This window comes from Rhincodon typus, chromosome 27 (assembly GCF_021869965.1).
Source record: "Rhincodon typus isolate 14 chromosome 27, sRhiTyp1.1, whole genome shotgun sequence".
In the NCBI taxonomy this organism is placed as follows: Eukaryota; Metazoa; Chordata; class Chondrichthyes; order Orectolobiformes; family Rhincodontidae; genus Rhincodon; species Rhincodon typus.
In genome coordinates this window covers 14915017-14932194 of record NC_063358.1, presented here as the reverse complement: position 1 = coordinate 14932194, position 17178 = coordinate 14915017, and the positions used below count along the sequence as shown (strand labels likewise).

General features: G+C 41.8%; 1 protein-coding gene across 1 annotated transcript in view; it reads right to left on the bottom strand.

Moving 5' to 3' along the window:
- The window catches only part of LOC109924313 (protein lin-28 homolog A-like), a 37668-nt gene that overhangs the window by 20087 nt on the left and 403 nt on the right, over positions 1 to 17178 (bottom strand). The gene's annotated exons all lie outside the window — the stretch shown is intronic.

Genomic DNA, 17178 nt, shown 5'->3' with positions numbered 1-17178 from the left:
AGTCCTTATACTAAACTATACAAGAAAGCATAAGACTTTGTTTGATTAGATGGACCAACTAGTCTCCTTGTGCACTGTAATAATTCTGTGATTCTGAAAGCTTTTGAGAACTGTTGTAGAACATATCATTCTGTTCTATAGGTGCTATATAAATGCAATTTGACAGATTTGGCATGTTCACATTTGACATGTCAAAATACATGTTTGTTTTGGTCTCCAGATGTGAATCAGGAGCTGTAGTGATGCTGAATCCAGGCTCACACATAGTTATTATTCCAATCCTACCTCTGTTCCAGTCTAAAGGTAGCATATACAGATTTAACAATAACTTTCTCAAAGGAACTGGAATGTACTTGATTGAAATTATTGCAGGGATGTGGCCTAAGAACTGATATACATTCAATGGGCCTAATGGCCTTATTCTATGCTGTGCCATGATTCCACTATTCTGTAATCCCACCACCCCGCCCAGCCCCAAGAATCAAAAGTTTAATATCTTGGGGACCACTATCAATAAAAACCTAGGGGGAAAGCATAAAAATTTTGATTCATTGAACACTTCCATGCAATGATCAAAAAAGATGGTGTTAACGTTTCAGGTCCGGTGACCCTTCCTTATAAGTTCTGAGGAAGGCTCACCGGACCCAAAACGTTAACTCTGTTTTCTCCTTCACAGATGCTGCCAGACCTGCTGAGCTTTTCCAGCAGCTTTGTTTTTGTTCCTGATTTACAGCATCCGCAGTTCTTTTGGTTTTTAAAAAAGATGGTGTGTTGTGTTTGGAGACAGAGGAGGTCATACATTGGAGCCTCTAGAACTATGTACCCTTTTCCCAGTTCACTGCTGAAATTCCCAAAGTGTCCCATTCTGATCCAGGAACAGCCTAACTTTAGTTTCTATGCGGGTGAAAGCTCAAAATAGGCGATAGCCAATCGCCCACCAAAAAAAAACTAAAGTCACTAGGAAAGTAAAACGAGCGGCTGATTGGTCACTTTTCACATCCGTGCATCATCCCATTATTTCCGATCTTCCATCCCTTTTAGCAAAAACTCCTTCGTGCCTGTGTCACTTTTAACTCCCTGTCTTTTAAAAAGTGACCCCCGCAGGAAGATTTTCATTCTCCCAACTCCCACTGGGAATCAGCAAGCTGAGGGACATTCACCGCGCCCCCCCAGCCCCAGCCCCTCCTCCTCTAGCAATTCCTTCCAGAGAGCAAGAGAGACAACAGAGTGGTTTCACAGAGAGATCCCGCCAAATAGATGCCTGGGGGGAGGAAGAGAGGGAGGGAGAGAGAGAGAGAGAGAAAAGATTCATTCACAAAAACAAACACAAGAATCCCATCCCAATTAACACGATCTTTTTTTAAAGCCACTATCTGCAATGGCCAACTCAGGTGCAATCGTTTAAAAATTCTTCTGCTGCTTTTGAGTTCTGAGAGATTTGAACTGATTTTCATTTACAAGTTGTGTGTCAGGGAATGTTTTGCAGCCGTAAAAGCTGATCGGCCTAACTAGTTATCAATGAGGGGGCCTCTCATCATTGGAGGTAGACTCAAGCAACACCGCACCTCCCCCTCCTACACTCCACCCCACCCCCGTTTTCATCCCATTCAATCTCTCCGAATGCAATTCCCAGGTTAAGGATGTCCCCTTTGGATAAATAGGGATATCCAGTGACTTAAAGTAATGGGTGGTCTGGGCGGAGGCCACCCTCAGCTTGTGCTGCGTTTGGGCCCACAAGATAAGAACAAAGTGGTGGTCAGTCGCTGCTGGTCACTGCCGCCACATTCTTGAAGTGCCTGCACCATCGGGTCAGATTAGGAGTGGTCGATCGGAGGTTTCATCAAAGGCAGCCTGGGAACGGACGACTGAGATAATTAATCTCTGATGGAAGTTTCTCCACCGCTCATTGTGTTTGCTCCTGGTCTGCTTATTGGCCACTGGATCAAAAATTACAATCAACGCATAAATTGCGAGATTTATTAGAGGTCTTCAAAAATCAGGAGGGATAAATATAAGGAAATAAAACTGTTTCAATTGGGAGGCCCTAGTGGGAAGGACACCCATTTAACGTGATTAGAATTGGAACCAGAAACGTTTTCTTTTCAACAGATGATCTAGAATATTCTGTCTGATCGGGTGATGGAAGCAGATACCACTTTTCAAAGGGAACTGGATAAGTAATTGAAAAAAAAAATGTTGCTTGGCTCGGCATAAAGGTAAGGGAAGTGGGATTAATTGGATAACTTTTAAATACCAGCACTGCACAATGGGCCAAATGGTCTCCTCCTGTGCTGTCTCATCCTCTGATTCCAATGGTGTCACAGTGTGCTGTTACGCAGCATGCAATCTTCTAACATACCACATGGAACAATATTAGTTTCTTTCACTGTTTGCTGAATCAAGTCTGCTTCACCCTTCCCCAATCTCTCCCCACTACTTAAGGGCATATGAAATCTCCATCCCATCTTCCCCAACAGTTCCAGAGTCGTGTGCTCAGTTCTGAGCTCTGCATGTGACAAAGGATGAATTGCCTTTGATGTAGCACAGATTTGAGCAGAATGATTTCAGGGCTAAAAGGGTTAAATTACAAAACTTGTCTTCTTTTGGATTTAGATTAAAGGGGTGATCTATTTGAGCATTTCTGATTATTAAAAAAGATAGATCGATAGATATTAGTCCTTCTTGTAGGGGGTCTTGAACAAGGCAGCATGACCTTTAAAGTTAGTCAAACAGCTCTTCTTCCCACAGATGTTGGTGAAAATCTGGACCATCTTCATTGGGGCTGGAGGGACGGTCTCCAATCGTTAAGAGACAAAGAGACACAGTCAACTGAAAGATGAAGAATGGAGATTTGCTTTGTATTTGTTGAACGAGGGTATGAAGAAATACAGAATCACGGAGGTTTGGTTGACATACAGATGAGTCATAATCAAACCAATGATTGAACAAGCTTAGTGTCTCAAGTTTCCTCTGATTCCCACATTTCCTAAAGCAGCTTCAGAGGCAAACATTCCATACAATTACTTGGTTTCCCAACAGAACAATGGGACAAGGTGGCACATTCAGAGCATGTCAGTAGGAAATTAACTTTTGTTTCATTACTGCATTAGAACCATAAGAATTTGCATCACGTTGCATCCATCAGAAAATTATCAAAACACTTAATATAGAAAATAATAGGAACAAAAACAGAAGTTTCTGGAAAAGCTCAGCAGGTCTGGCAGCATCTGAGAAGAAAAAAATCAGAGTTAACATTTCAGGTCCGGTGACCCTTCCTCAGAAATCAAACAAAAATGGCCATGGAATGTGAATTTCTTTTTCATTGGCATTGGTTAAGGAATAATGTTGACCAGATCACTGGAGGAAATCGCAGCTAGGACACTTCTCTGCTATTCTTCCAAAAATGCAGGGAATCTTCAGCAACCACCTGGACTAGCAGTCAGAGTCTCAGTTTAAACAGTTGGCACAAAGCCTACAATGTTGCAAAACTGTCATTGTCATACTAGATCTGTGTTTAATTATCTGGAGTGGGGTTTGAACCCACAACCTGCTGACTCAGGAGCCAGAAGGTGTTGCTTACTAAGCCGCAGCCAACCTGAATTTATTGACAGAGCATCTGCCTTGACAACAGCACTTGCAACTCACCAGAGTAACCAACCCAAGACATTTTCATGAGTCTCACAAATTTTATTTTCACAATAACTCTGTGATCTGTAGATTGGGCTGACTGTGTGCTTAAGACATAATGCAATTGCTTCCCTGAGCAATCTACTTAATATAATCATGCTTTTGTATAAAGGGAATATCCACGTAGGCTGCCACTCAGAAATGGATGCAAAATGGATGACCTGCCCAATTTTACTTTCCGTCAATGCAAAAACAGCAATGAGACGAGTTTGCACCCGACAGGTTGAAGTTAAAAGCTAGGTGTCCACTTGGCATAGAAGGGTAATATTCTTCACTCAGTCAGAAAATTATAGGTTCAAACCCAACTGTAGATGCTAGAGCACATAATGCAGGTTGATGTGATCAGTCCAGTACTAGGGAAAGTGAAGAGATTGACAGGTGCAGTCTTTCAAATAAGTCATTTCAACCATCTCAAGTAGATTTCAAAGAAGAATTTTCCATTGTGGTGTATGCCAATGATTATCCTTCAACTCATACCACAAGAATTGATTAATTAGTCATTCATCTCATTGCTGTTTGTGGGATCTTTGCTGGGAAAACAACTAGCACACAATGACCACACATCAGTTGTAATTGGTTTGAATGACTATATTTGGGTTGTGAGAGAGGAAAGGCCAAAAGATTCTCCATCTATTCTCATTCCTTGTAATTGATACAGGGCAAATAGCTCTTGAATCAACAAGTTATGGCAATCATTCAATCAGACAATTTTCATCACCACCCCTTGACATTTAACACCAATACCATTGCCAAAGCTGTAATCATCAGCATTCTACAGGGTTGTGGAATAGAAGAAGATTGCCACTAACCAGAAACTTAACTGGACCAGCCACATAAATAGAGTGGCTATGATAGCAGATAAGAAGCTGGGTATCTTTGGTGAATGACTCATCTCCCCATCTCCAAAAGTGTTCTGCTATCTAGAAAGCACATTCCTCCAGCCAAGATGAGTGCAATTTCAGCAGCATTCAAGTAGTTCAACATCATCCAATACAAAGCAGCCTGCTCAACTGGTAACCTACCCACCACTTTAAAACATCCACCATCTCCACCAGAACTCCGTGAATGTAAACATCTCTTCAGAGCAGTAACTTCCATTCCTCTGCTCACTATCAGAAATGTTACCATTCTATTGTCCTAATGTTCAGTTAAGTGTAATAAGCACATCGACTATTCTATGCATTAAGATTTAATGGGCATTGAGCATGCTACAGAAACTGTGGGTGTAGAATGTACAAAGAAGAATACAAAATGAGATAGGTAAGGGTTTATTGGGTTCAGGTGGTGAATACACATCTTCATAGTGAGAATATATAATAATATCTGCCTGATACGAGTCAAGTAATAGCAATATTGTGTAGTTAATGTTATGCAATACATTGTGAAATCTACGCATTATATAATTAGGTGCAGACAGCACTTTTCTATTTGAATCAGTCCGCAACTTGTTCAGTTAGTCTGAGGCAAAATTGTGTGTACATACGGACCGCCCATCTAACTTAACGCTGTCACAATTGTTGACCATGCATTAAAATCAAAACTTAACATTGAAACTTTCTATAACCATTTAGGATAGAAGTTCTCTAATTAAACAGTTATCTGTAACTGTTTACTTCCAAACCTCAACTCAAGTGATTAGGTGGGGCTCGTTTCTCTAAGCTCTGCTTTCTCATTACAAAAATGAATTCAAATATACAAATTACATAAATTTATATTGCACTCTCACCTCTGAATTCAAGTCCAATTCTGGAGACTTGGAGACTCAAAGACTCATGCTCCTCATGCACCACTGAGAGAATGTTGCAGTGTTGGAGGTGCTGCTGACTTTCAGAAAATATGTTAACGGAGACTCCATCCACCATATCAGGTAAAGTAAAACATCCCATCACACTATTTCAAAAACAGCAAGGTCTGGCCAATATTTATCCCTCAGACAACACCACAGTTATCTGGCCATTATCTCATTGCTGTTGAAGAAAGCTGGCCATGCACAAATTTGCAGCTTTGTTTCTCACATCACAACAGTGACTACACTCTGCAGCCAACAAAGTGCTATTCTAAAGTACATTGGGATTTGTGATGTTGTGGAAGGCAGTGCAGGACTGCAAGTCTTTCTTTTCAGCAACTGACTGTTGACAACAACATAGCAATTATATAGCATATACAACTCATTGCTTGATTTATCTTGTTTCATTGTATGATGAGAGAGAATGACAAAGACAATAAAAATATTTACACTTATATAGTAACTTCAAAGTAGTAAAATCTCACAGGGCACTTCATAAGAACATTCTGAAAGGACCATTCCATTCAGACCATCCAAATTCTTGTAATATGAGGCCTCTTCCAGGATCTCACTTTGTCAATCTAAGTTACAGCAATGCAACCAACTGCAGAATTGCAATTCCTACACCCTCAGCTACACACCTAAGTAAAAGATAAAGTCCCCACAATGCCAGATGACCATAAGGCTGTTCTCCCATTAGAGAGATGGGTGGTAGTTTGACCTGAGGATTGCCATGCCTCAGGCAAGGAGCAATGTGAGAAGATGGGACTTTCATGGCAACTTCAGCAGGTATGGGAGCCACACCTATGCTGTTGGCATCACTCTGCATTGCAAACCAACTATGCAGCTAACTGGCCCCTATAATATTTTATGTCATTTTTAATCCAAGTTTGAAACCGGGTACCCTGCATGTGCTGGGCGAATATGATAATTACAACACTGCAGAACACTAAACTACAACACTAAACTATCCAACTGGCAAATAATCAAAGGCTTTACTTGACTCATTAAAACTGTAGGTCTACAAACCTGACTGCGAGTGTATTCTCTAAATACAGGCGACTGTATCAAAGAAGCAAACACTGGGTAATTCCATGCCACCAATATAAGTCATGGGCTAGAGATTAGCACACCAAATATATCTTAGCCTGTTATAGAATCTGTCCATAACTGAACTCTCGCTTTGCACCCCCAACTTTTGTAGAAAAGTCTTGTTCTCAGTCCTGCTGAGTATAGAATATTAATCATTTTAAGGTACGCTCACAGCTACGATTATATGCACCTATGCACTGATATTCAAACAGAAATAATCACATATACACCAGCACACTCAAGTACATTGAATCTGTCAGTGTGACTGTTTCACAGAAGCAAAACTACAAGACACACAGATCAAAAATCAAGTGCACTTGAGTGAAGACTGACAGACACAGACCAACCAACACAGAGACCAGAGAGAGAGAGAGAGACAAAGACAGAGACAAACAGAAAGAGAGAGAGAGAGACACAGACCAGAGAGAGATACTCACACTGACAAACATATTCGCATACACAGGAACTCTTTCAAGAAAGTACAAAGATATGGCTTTTTCCCGTAGTATGGCAGGGTCAGAGGTTAAAGACGGGAATTCGATGTGGGGCAGTGCAACATTCTTTCAAAGGAAAGGTCGCTGAAATCACAGAAAGCTTTCCGCTCCTGTTCCTCCTCATACTAGAGCTTGGGTTTAGGCTCCTATGAACTGCTCGAGGGCAGCATTGGTACCAGTGGATAGACTCTGCTGATATTTACTCTAATCTCTGCTTAAAGTGGCGCTACCACCTCTGGGACTCCGCTGAAACAGACAGCTTTAAAAACCATTCAGATCAGCTGGACTTCACTCCTGCTCCATTCCAGAGTCTCAAACCCCATAATCCAGGCTGGCACTCCTACAGTATAAAGGGAATTATCAAAAGAGTGCTGTGGTGCTGGAATTGTCATCTTTCGAATGAGTCTTATACAGTGGTCCTGATTACCCTTTCAGCTGGGCAAGCAATCCTGTACCATTATTTCAAAAGAAATGCATGGAAGTTCTCCCAATGTTTATTCCACAAGCAACGTCATTTAGGAAAACAGATCATCTGGCTGTTATCACATTGCTTTTTGGGAATTTGTTCTATACTCTCACAATTGACTAACATTTCCCAAATTAATTACAGTTACACTTCAAAAATAGTAAATTGGCTGTAAAGAACTTTGAGGTGTCCTGGCATCATGAACTGCGCAAGTCTATTTTTCTTTCTGATTCTTATTCTAACTGCACTCTATTCTGTGTTTCAGTGATGTCCCATGCCACTTTGACCACCTCAGGGTACCCTCCCCACCAACCCTCCACTTCTCTGTTGTCCTTTTGTGTCAATAGTACCTCATGACCAGGGCACCCTCAATTCACAAACTGCAGTTGTTAAGGTGCAGCCCTAGTACTATATATTGGGGGAGGGTACAATCAGCCTGCCCGACAGAATGATCACTATCATGTTAGACATCTACATATGCTAATTGCACCAAGGAGGGAAGTATCCAAATGTGTTTACAACAGGAACAGTCCTGAATGGGCTGACAGCAGGGAGTGGCGGTGAGGGGAAGCTTTTATCCACCCTGCCCTCATTCAGTCAGGACAGGATTTGTTCTCAGCAGATTGCTAAATGTGGACTCCACTGTTGTTAATGAGTTCTATCATAGTGGCCAGAATCCACTTTACAACAGTAGCTTACATCTCAGCAGCACTTTAAAGGAAGTGAAACCCCACAAGAGGCTGTCACAGGTGCATTTTCAGACAAAGTTTGCCATCAAGCTTCATAATGAGACATGGGGTGACCAAATACTTGTTCAAAAAGAGGTCAGTTTTAAAGGACTAACTTAAAGGAGGAGACAGGTGGAGAGGTCCAGAGAGGGAATTCCAGAGCGCAGGGGGGCTTGGCAGCTAAAGGTAGATCCTTTTTATATTGTGTCTCCACTGGGTCTTTAAAAGATGCTATCCAGCTTGACCCATTGCCTTACCTTTTACCCCACAACCATGCAATTTATTTTTCTTCTCATAACCAGCTACTCAAGTGTTGTTTGGAAATTACTATCGGATCCTCCACTATCAGCAGTTTAAACAGTGCATTCCCAATCACAACAACCCACTGCATAAAGACAATTTTCCTTGTTTCGTCTTGGCACTTTTGCCAATCCGTATCCTCTGGTTATCATCCCTCCTGTCACTACAAATAGCTTGCACTTACAATATCAAAATCCATGAAGTTTTTGAGCATGTTTGGTTGAGATGCAGAGTTCTGTAGTGCTCAGCCCCTGGTTGACTGAACCACATCGCCTGGATGCCCTCCCCATGTAAAATTACATCCAATACAATAAATTAGAGCAGACTCAGCAACTTCTGGTTGACCACATGCACTCTGCAAAAGTCAGTGCCCAAGATCCATTTTCATCAAAAACATCTTTCCAAATGTCAGGTAAGAGCCAAAAATCGAGCAGCTAATAGTGTTCGTTCTTGGGAGCTTCAAATCAATTGCAGTTGATGCAATTCAATCAAAATTGGCAAAAAAAAGAATCGCAAAACATTCCCAGTGCAATTTGCTTTCACTGTAACTCCAATTTCTGTGATATTTTACATTAGTTCTTTTTGAAAAAGACATCATGAATGAACCAGGCCCCACTCAAAATTGGTCCAACCCCTGGGGTGAATGAACCACATTGGGAGTTTCCACTAATTACCCTTGTTCGCAGGCCCTCAGGGAGGTTTAAAATTAAACTGGTTGGGTTTAGAAGCACTGAAACACTGTTCTAAAAAAAACTTAAAAATACGATTTTGGCTTTAGGTCACCAAGAAATTTTGTTTTTTTTTAAACAACTGAGTTTCAATAGTTTAAAAGCAAAATACTGTAAATGTGGGAATCAGTCACTTAAAATCAGGTTACTACTAGGTATTGTATTGACACTGAATTAAAAATGCTTAGTTTCACATTAATTCATTTTCAGCAGGTCACAAAATTTCAATTTTAAATATAAGGAAATCCATTTAAAGCAAAATGTATTTTCTCGAAAGAAGATAGAAGACTCAAGGAGCTGATTCAGGTTGTGCTTGGTCCTACAAATTAATTCAAATAGAAACGCAAGGATGAAAGAAAAAATTTAAAACAGGCATAAATCGGCAACTTGTGCCCAAAGCAGAATCTCTTCCCCACGTCAATTGCTAATAAATGCAAGAAGAAAATGCAGAAGAAATGTCTTCACCCAAAGACATTGAAGAATGTGGAACTTGCACAGGAGTTCAGGCCAATACAGAGATAGACTCAAAAGGTAGCTAGGTAAAGATTATGACATGAGACAAAGAAAGAGAGCAAGATGAAGAGGACTGGGAGGACCTACATGCAGCCTAAATACCAGCATGGAGCAGTTAGACTGAATGCACTTTTATATAGAAATTTAGAAAATGGGATGAGCAGGCTATTCAGCCCATCAAGACCACTGGGACATTCAACATGGTCATGACTGATCCTCCATCTCAACTCCATACTCCTGCTCCCTCTCCAAAATGCTTCTTTAAGTTTATTCAGAGGCTGCCCAAATACAGAGAAGGAATGCAGAATCAAACATTTCATAAAGTAATGAATACTGTGGGATTCAGAGTAGCATATAAAGCCTTTAACTGAACAGGCCTATTGGCCTCTGAGCCAGAAGTTTTGAGCATTATTCTAGATAATTCCAGTGACTGGAAACCAGAGATTGGACTCAAAACTGGGTTCACACCCAGTAAGATAACCGCATGTCATTGGTTCAGGTGGCCACTCCCTCATCAGTTGCTGGAGGTCATAAAAACTCTCCCACAATAGAACACCAACATCCCCTAAAAGTAACAAGTAGGTTGTGGACATGGAAAGAGTGTTCACATTCAAGCTGGTCAGTCTGTTTATCTTCCCTTGTTTTACATTGTATCTTCACACTCCTCCCAAACAAAGTCAACCTTGCAGGTTACTGAAGGAACTGCCTGAATGGTTGGCAATGCTCCTTTAATTATTAATAGCCCCAGCCCTGGTTTCTCTTTACAGTGGGGAACACATCCGAGATGGAATGTGTTGCAAGGGTCATTTGCAGGGATCAGTCCTGGAGAACTCACTGTCTGATAATGAAGCCCTCTCAAGGGTCTCTATTATCACCCCTCCCCCTTTCCAACTCCTGCAACTGAGCGGGAGGTGGGGGAGGGGAACAAAGTGAATTTGCAATCCTTTTCTTCCCTTATCTTCCATACACGTCCCCTCTCCTTCTCTGTTAATCCTTTTGTTCACACTCCATTTTGTCTGCTTCCATTTCTCACTCTCCTTTCTTGTCTTTCAATTCCTTCTTTCTCTCTTCATCTCTTCCTCCCTCACACATTCATTCCTTCAGCTTTCCTTTCCATTCAATGATGAGGTTGATGCTCTCCAGCCTATACTCATATTGTAACAGGACACTATTTGGCCTGTCAGAGCACTCTACTCAAGTTGCATATCATTGCTTTTCTATTGGACCTGAATTGCCTCAAACTTTCTACCAAACATATTGCTGTAGTTACACCAGCTTTTCCACTACAGTTCTGACAATGTTAATAGTGACAAAGTGCAAGGGAAGTTGCTGCCCTCGGGTTCATCCAAAAATCTGCTGCACACAACCAAACATGTATCAAATCCCATCATCTCTGTGCTCACCAATTTACATTAGCTTATAGATCTGCAACACCTCGATTTAAAAAACTGTCGTCCTCATATTTAAATTCTGCCGAGGCCACATCCCTTCCTGTAGCTGTAATAGCTTCCCAAGACCTTTGCACTTATCCAATTCCGATGTCTCTAATTTTCATCACTTCCCTATTGACAGATGTGCCTTCAGTTGTCTAGTCCCCAAGATCTGGAATTCTCTCCAGCTCCTTCTCCACCTTTTAAACAATTTTTCCATAAAAATGATCTATTTTTCAACAAGATTTTGATCCCAGTCTTACTATCTCATTATTTGGTTGATTGCCACTTAACCATGTGTGATGTATCTTTTGACATTTTATTACATTAAGGGACTATATGAAAACGTTGTTCTTTCCCAGAAGTATAAACAGGGATATTTGACCACCTCCATGGTTTACAGCCTTCATCTATCAAGTCTGACTTGACATTCCTGTGCAGAACAGAGACATCACTACACTGTCGGCTGGCCAGTACAATCAAAGTTGTGTTACTATTTAGGGTCACACTGAGGGATTGTCAAAGGGTCACTACTGGGGGAGACAATTGCACTATTGGAGGGACTCTGTTGACGAAGGCATTCTGATGTAGTATCAGTGCTAAGGGGAATGTTGGACTGTCTCTCAGATGCAGCATTAAACCAAGGCCCCTTTGGCCACTTGAATCGATGTAACATTTCTCACTTGAGGGAAAATCTTCCTGGTGTCTATTCAATATTTATCCCTCAACAAGCATCACTGAAACAGATTATCTGCTGATTATCACAATGCCAATCTTCCCACATGACAACAATGAACTACATGTCAAAATAAATTCAGTGTTGATTTAGTGTTGTGTGTGTCATGAGGTTCAAAAGAGACTCGAGAAATTCAAGTCCTTCTTTCCTTAAAATCTGCTTTACAGAGCAAGAAGCAAGTGGGGTGGCACGGTGCCTCAGTGGTTAGCACTGCTGCCTCACAGCTCTAGGGACCTGGGTTCAATTCCAGCCTCGGGTGACTGTCTGTGTGGAGTTTGTACATTCTCCCTGTGTCTGTCTGGGTTTCCTCCGGGTGCTCCAGTTTCCTCCTACAGTCCAAAGATGTGCAGGTTAGGTGGATTGGCCATGCTAAATTGCCCATAGGGATGTGAAGATTAGGGGGGTGGGTCTGGGTGGGATGCTCTGAGGTTCAGTGTGGACTTGTTGGGCCGAAGGCCATGTTTCCACACTGTAGGTATTCTTTGAATCAGTGTTCTATCAGGAGAGCAGCAGAGGGGGGGAGTGGAAATGATTGACAAGAGACAGCACTCAGTGTAGATCAAACTTTAACAAACATCTTCAAAAGAAAACAAATGGGAGCTGGCATGGTGATGTTGTTTGATGTTCCAGACCAGAGCATTTGGAGCAATAAATAAGCCATTTGGAGCTTTCCTGGGAGAAACAATCACAATGGAGCTGACACCAAATGTTGTGCTTAGCAGTGAATAAGACCATGAAGTTAGCAAGGAGGCACCTTTTGTAAGAAAGCTGCTCACAATTGCCTAAATGTTCTCCACCATCATTAAAATGCCTTTTGTTGCTCAAAGGTAAAGTCGCCAAATCTGGCCTGATGAATTTCCAGAGCTTCTATCACATGACTTTCCAAACCTCTCCCCCCCCCCATTCCCTCAATCAAACATCTGTTTAATCCCTCCACCACACACCCTCCTCTCCATTCTCCAACATCTTTAAAAACGAGAAATAGAACTGTTCAAAAAAATGAAGAAAGCACATATTGTTTTATAATGTTCCAGTGGGTATGTTTTTTACCCTGAATTTGCAGTATTCAGGAGATTAATCTTAAATTCTTAGAGGCGTCAGAGACAAACCTCATGGATTGGCAACTCTCTTGACAGGGCGACATTACCCATTAAGCAGAACAGCCACATCCCTTGTCTCAGAGCAATGGGACACAGGGATTATAACTTATGCTCAGGGGCCACAGCCACTACTCCTCATCTTGCAACAGGATTACACTATAAACTGCAGGCTGCTCAATTCTCATCGATGGTCATTTTTCCTGTTTGCTGGCTTGCATTATATTGCATTCCATGGACCTGGAGGTTTCATAAAGAGTCTGTGTTGCTTGGTATTCAAAGTGAGGACAGACACTGATGTTTTATGTGGTCATCCTGCTACCCAGACGGTCATATAAAAGCTATCTTTGTAGACAACATCAGATCCTAGGAGTGTCAACACACAGTCTGCAGTTACCAAGGAATACATTAATAGTGCAGCCCATTTTAGAGGTGCATTCCAGTATGTTATGATGCATAGATTGTGCAAAGTAATGGCTTGCATCATTGTCACTACTGTCATTGTGCTGAATTTGGGATGTATCTATGGGCCCTTTTAGTCCTTTGTGCAGGACTAAAGTTTCCTGCTTCCTGGGTTCAGGAAGATGTTACCCAGTTGGATCTAGTGGTGAGGTTGTAGTGGACACCAACTGCACAGACTTCAACTGGATCAGTCATAAATGAAAGAGTTACTTGAGAAAATCAGAGGTTGAGCACTCTCCTACAAGGCACAAGAAGCATGATGAATACACTTTATGTCTCTCCCCCACCCCCAATATGGAGGCAGCTACAGCAATTAAAGGGAGGCAATGACCTAATGGTATTATCATTAGACTGTTAACCCAGAGACCTAGATAATGTTCTGGGGATCCAGGGTTCAAATCCCGCCATGGTAGATGGTGGAATTTGAATTCAATAAATATCTGGAAATAAGAATCTAATGATGACCATGAATCCATTGTCAATTATCAGGAAAACCCATCTGGTTCACTAAGGCCCCCAGGGAAGGAAACTGCCACCCTTACCTGGCCTGGCCTACATGTGACTCCAGACCCACAGCAATGTGGTTGACTCTGAACTGCAATTAGGGATGGGCAATAAATGCTGCCTGGTCAGCAATGCCCTCATCCCGTTAATGAACAAAAAAATACTTCGGAAGTTCTGGCACCATTCAAGGCAAAGCAGTCTGTTTGAAAAGCACCTCATCCAACAGCTTAAACATTTATTCCCTCTATCAATATCATCTACAGGTTTCTACAGTAATATGCCATCTTCTCCAAGTTTCCCTCTATGTCACAGATCATCCTGACTTAGACATACATTATTAATCCCTCATGGTCACTGGGTCAAAATCCTGGAATTCCCTCCCTAAAAGCAGCATGAGCACACTTACACAAGGACAGCAACAGTTCAAGAATAATACTCAACTGCATTTTCTCAAGGGCAATGAGGGAGCGGGCTTTAAATGCCAGATTTACCTCAATTGGAATCCCAAACCCCAAGAGCTGATTCATTATAAAAGTCATTGCAAATAGTACTATTCAGCAAGGCACTGAGGAGATTGTTCGCAACAGTTATCCCAGAGCTAACACCTTCAGAATGAAAAACATATCCAAATTGTGCGGACGTGCCGGTGTTGGACTGGGGTGGACAAGGTGAGAAATCACAGTGAAATCCAAATCAATTAGATAATGCTAATTGTCCCTTAGGCTATGGAAGTAACTCATTGAGCAGCTTTTTATCTCCAAATCCAAAACATTGTGGGTACAAGTCCTATTCCAAAGATTTAGTATGCAATCTATGCTGGCACTTCAGTAGTGTTGAAAGTAATGACACTTGCAAAAACATTCAATGGTTATGGAGCACTTTGAGATGTGGAGGTTGCAAGGGACTTGCAAGTGTAAGTGTTCTAGAAGGAATTTCAATCTCCAGCGGTATCCATGACTACGGATAAATTAGCTTAATCCATACTGCACCTTTTAAAACTTAAAAAAAATGAAAAGTTCTGAAAAGTTCATCAGCCATTTACTACATGCAAGACATCCTTTGGCTGAGCTCCAACAAGCAAAAACTCCTCCCCGCCGCACAACTTCAGTTAAAATGTTCTGCTAATTGGCTAGTTAATTCATGGAACGTCATCCCTGATCCACTTTTCAAATGAACACACAGCACTGGGCTAAAATGTCTGATCAGAACAATTCCTATCTCCCTCGTTAAGAATGTTTTTGAGCTTTTTTTCTGAAACTAGCGTAATGTTATTTTATCTAATGCGGGGGGGGGGGGGGGGGTACATCTGACCGGGAATGGTCCATTACAGCCCTCCACCCTGCCCCCAATCAATTTATTTATGGATGATTTGGATCTTGTAGTTGCCATAGTATGGATTCTTTGACACAAACAACAAAAAAAAGCTTGACATAGAATCTGTAGCACACACACAGACTGTTCAGATCAAATACACCAATATTATTTCCCAAGTGAGTAATGATTTCTTCCTGCGATTTTTTTTTTGTGACTATTTTATATTTATGCCTTTAGTTCTGGCTTCCACCAGGTGTGGAAACATCTCCATTTCGACCGTATCAAACCCTTCATAATTGTAAAGGTCTTTATTAGGTCACCCTCCTTTCTAGAGAAAAGAGCCCTGGTCTGGACAACCTTTCCTAGTAAGCATAATCTCCATTCTGGCATAATTTTGTAAATTTTTTTGCACCATCCCCGCTCTGTTTCTGCATTTTTCTACAGTATGGGGATCGGAAGTCTGCACGGATCACGAGAAGGCGGGGATATCCAGATTTCTATCACTCTAAGTGTGTGAAAAAGTGCCTCGTACCATCACTCCTGAACAGCCTTGCTTCACTTTAAGCTTTGCCCTGTAATTGCACATCCCCATCTGGGATCTGAACCGGAGCCAAGTTGGCGAGTTGTAATTTAAGATGTATAACGCACAGGACAAACATTAAATCCTTACTGTAACAATCAAAACTACATTCGACGTCAGAATGTTATTAAAAGCGCGGTTTTCCTTCAAATACTTTAAGACAATTTACCAAGCGCGCTTTCTGAATATCAATTCCTCCTGACCCGGTGTTTGTCAATATTGACTCATGCTTTACAAACTATTGCTCATGTTGACATTAATTTACACGAGGGACACACATGGAACCCTCCCTAAACACAACAAATATTTTTTTAATCCAGTTTCCAACATTAAAAGAAACTTAATGCTAACGACACAAAGCAAATTAGAAAGCTGCGAGTTTCTTAGAAACAGTTAGAATGAATCGTTCGGCTTATTTGAAGTGATTCTTAATTCTGAAAACTGGTTAAGAGTGCGAGGATTTTTATGAATGAAATGAAATGCTGGGTGACGTCACTGGGCTGCTGTGATTTACTAGTCCGGGATACCCACGGTTCAATCGCCAAAGGCTATCTTTGTACTTTGTTTAATACTCTCCACTACAATCGGGCCAATCTGCGGCTCTTGGACTGAGGAGTCCGCTCTGGGTCAGTCACAATCACATTGAGAGTAGTTGGAACCCTGCACCTCTCCCACTCAACGCCAGGGGATCAGGGGTCAAAGAATGGGGAGAGAGAGAGAGAGGATTCAGCTACTCTGCAAAGAGATACACACCGCAGTGACTAACCCCATTGTGTGCTTCACATACAATCCTTCAATTTCCCACAGTGGGGATACTGAGACCGATTTGGGGAACCTGGTAATCAGCTGCTGGTTTGATTCTCAACGGCACTCCGCAAAAATCAATAACCGAATACATCAACAACCCCTCCCCCCCCCGCCCCCGACCCCGTCGATATATGTTCTATTCCAGGAAGAAACTCATTTTTCCACTTACTCCCCCCCAACATGTGTCCGAGTTCCCCTAACGTGACAACAGCTCCCATCAACGTGGTCTTCACATTCTCTCGCCTGCCCAGACACAGTCAGACTGTCCCGGCGAACGTTCGCCTTCCCAATTCAAAATTCTTCACTCCATTAAAAACTTAAAACTTGTTTCGCGAACCCCCGCCCCCCCACATCCACCTCAATCCGCCCCCTCTATCGGATCTTCAGATACACGCGAGACCAGGTAGAAGGAAAATTGATTCAGTGAGAAACTACAGGGTTAGGGAGGACACAG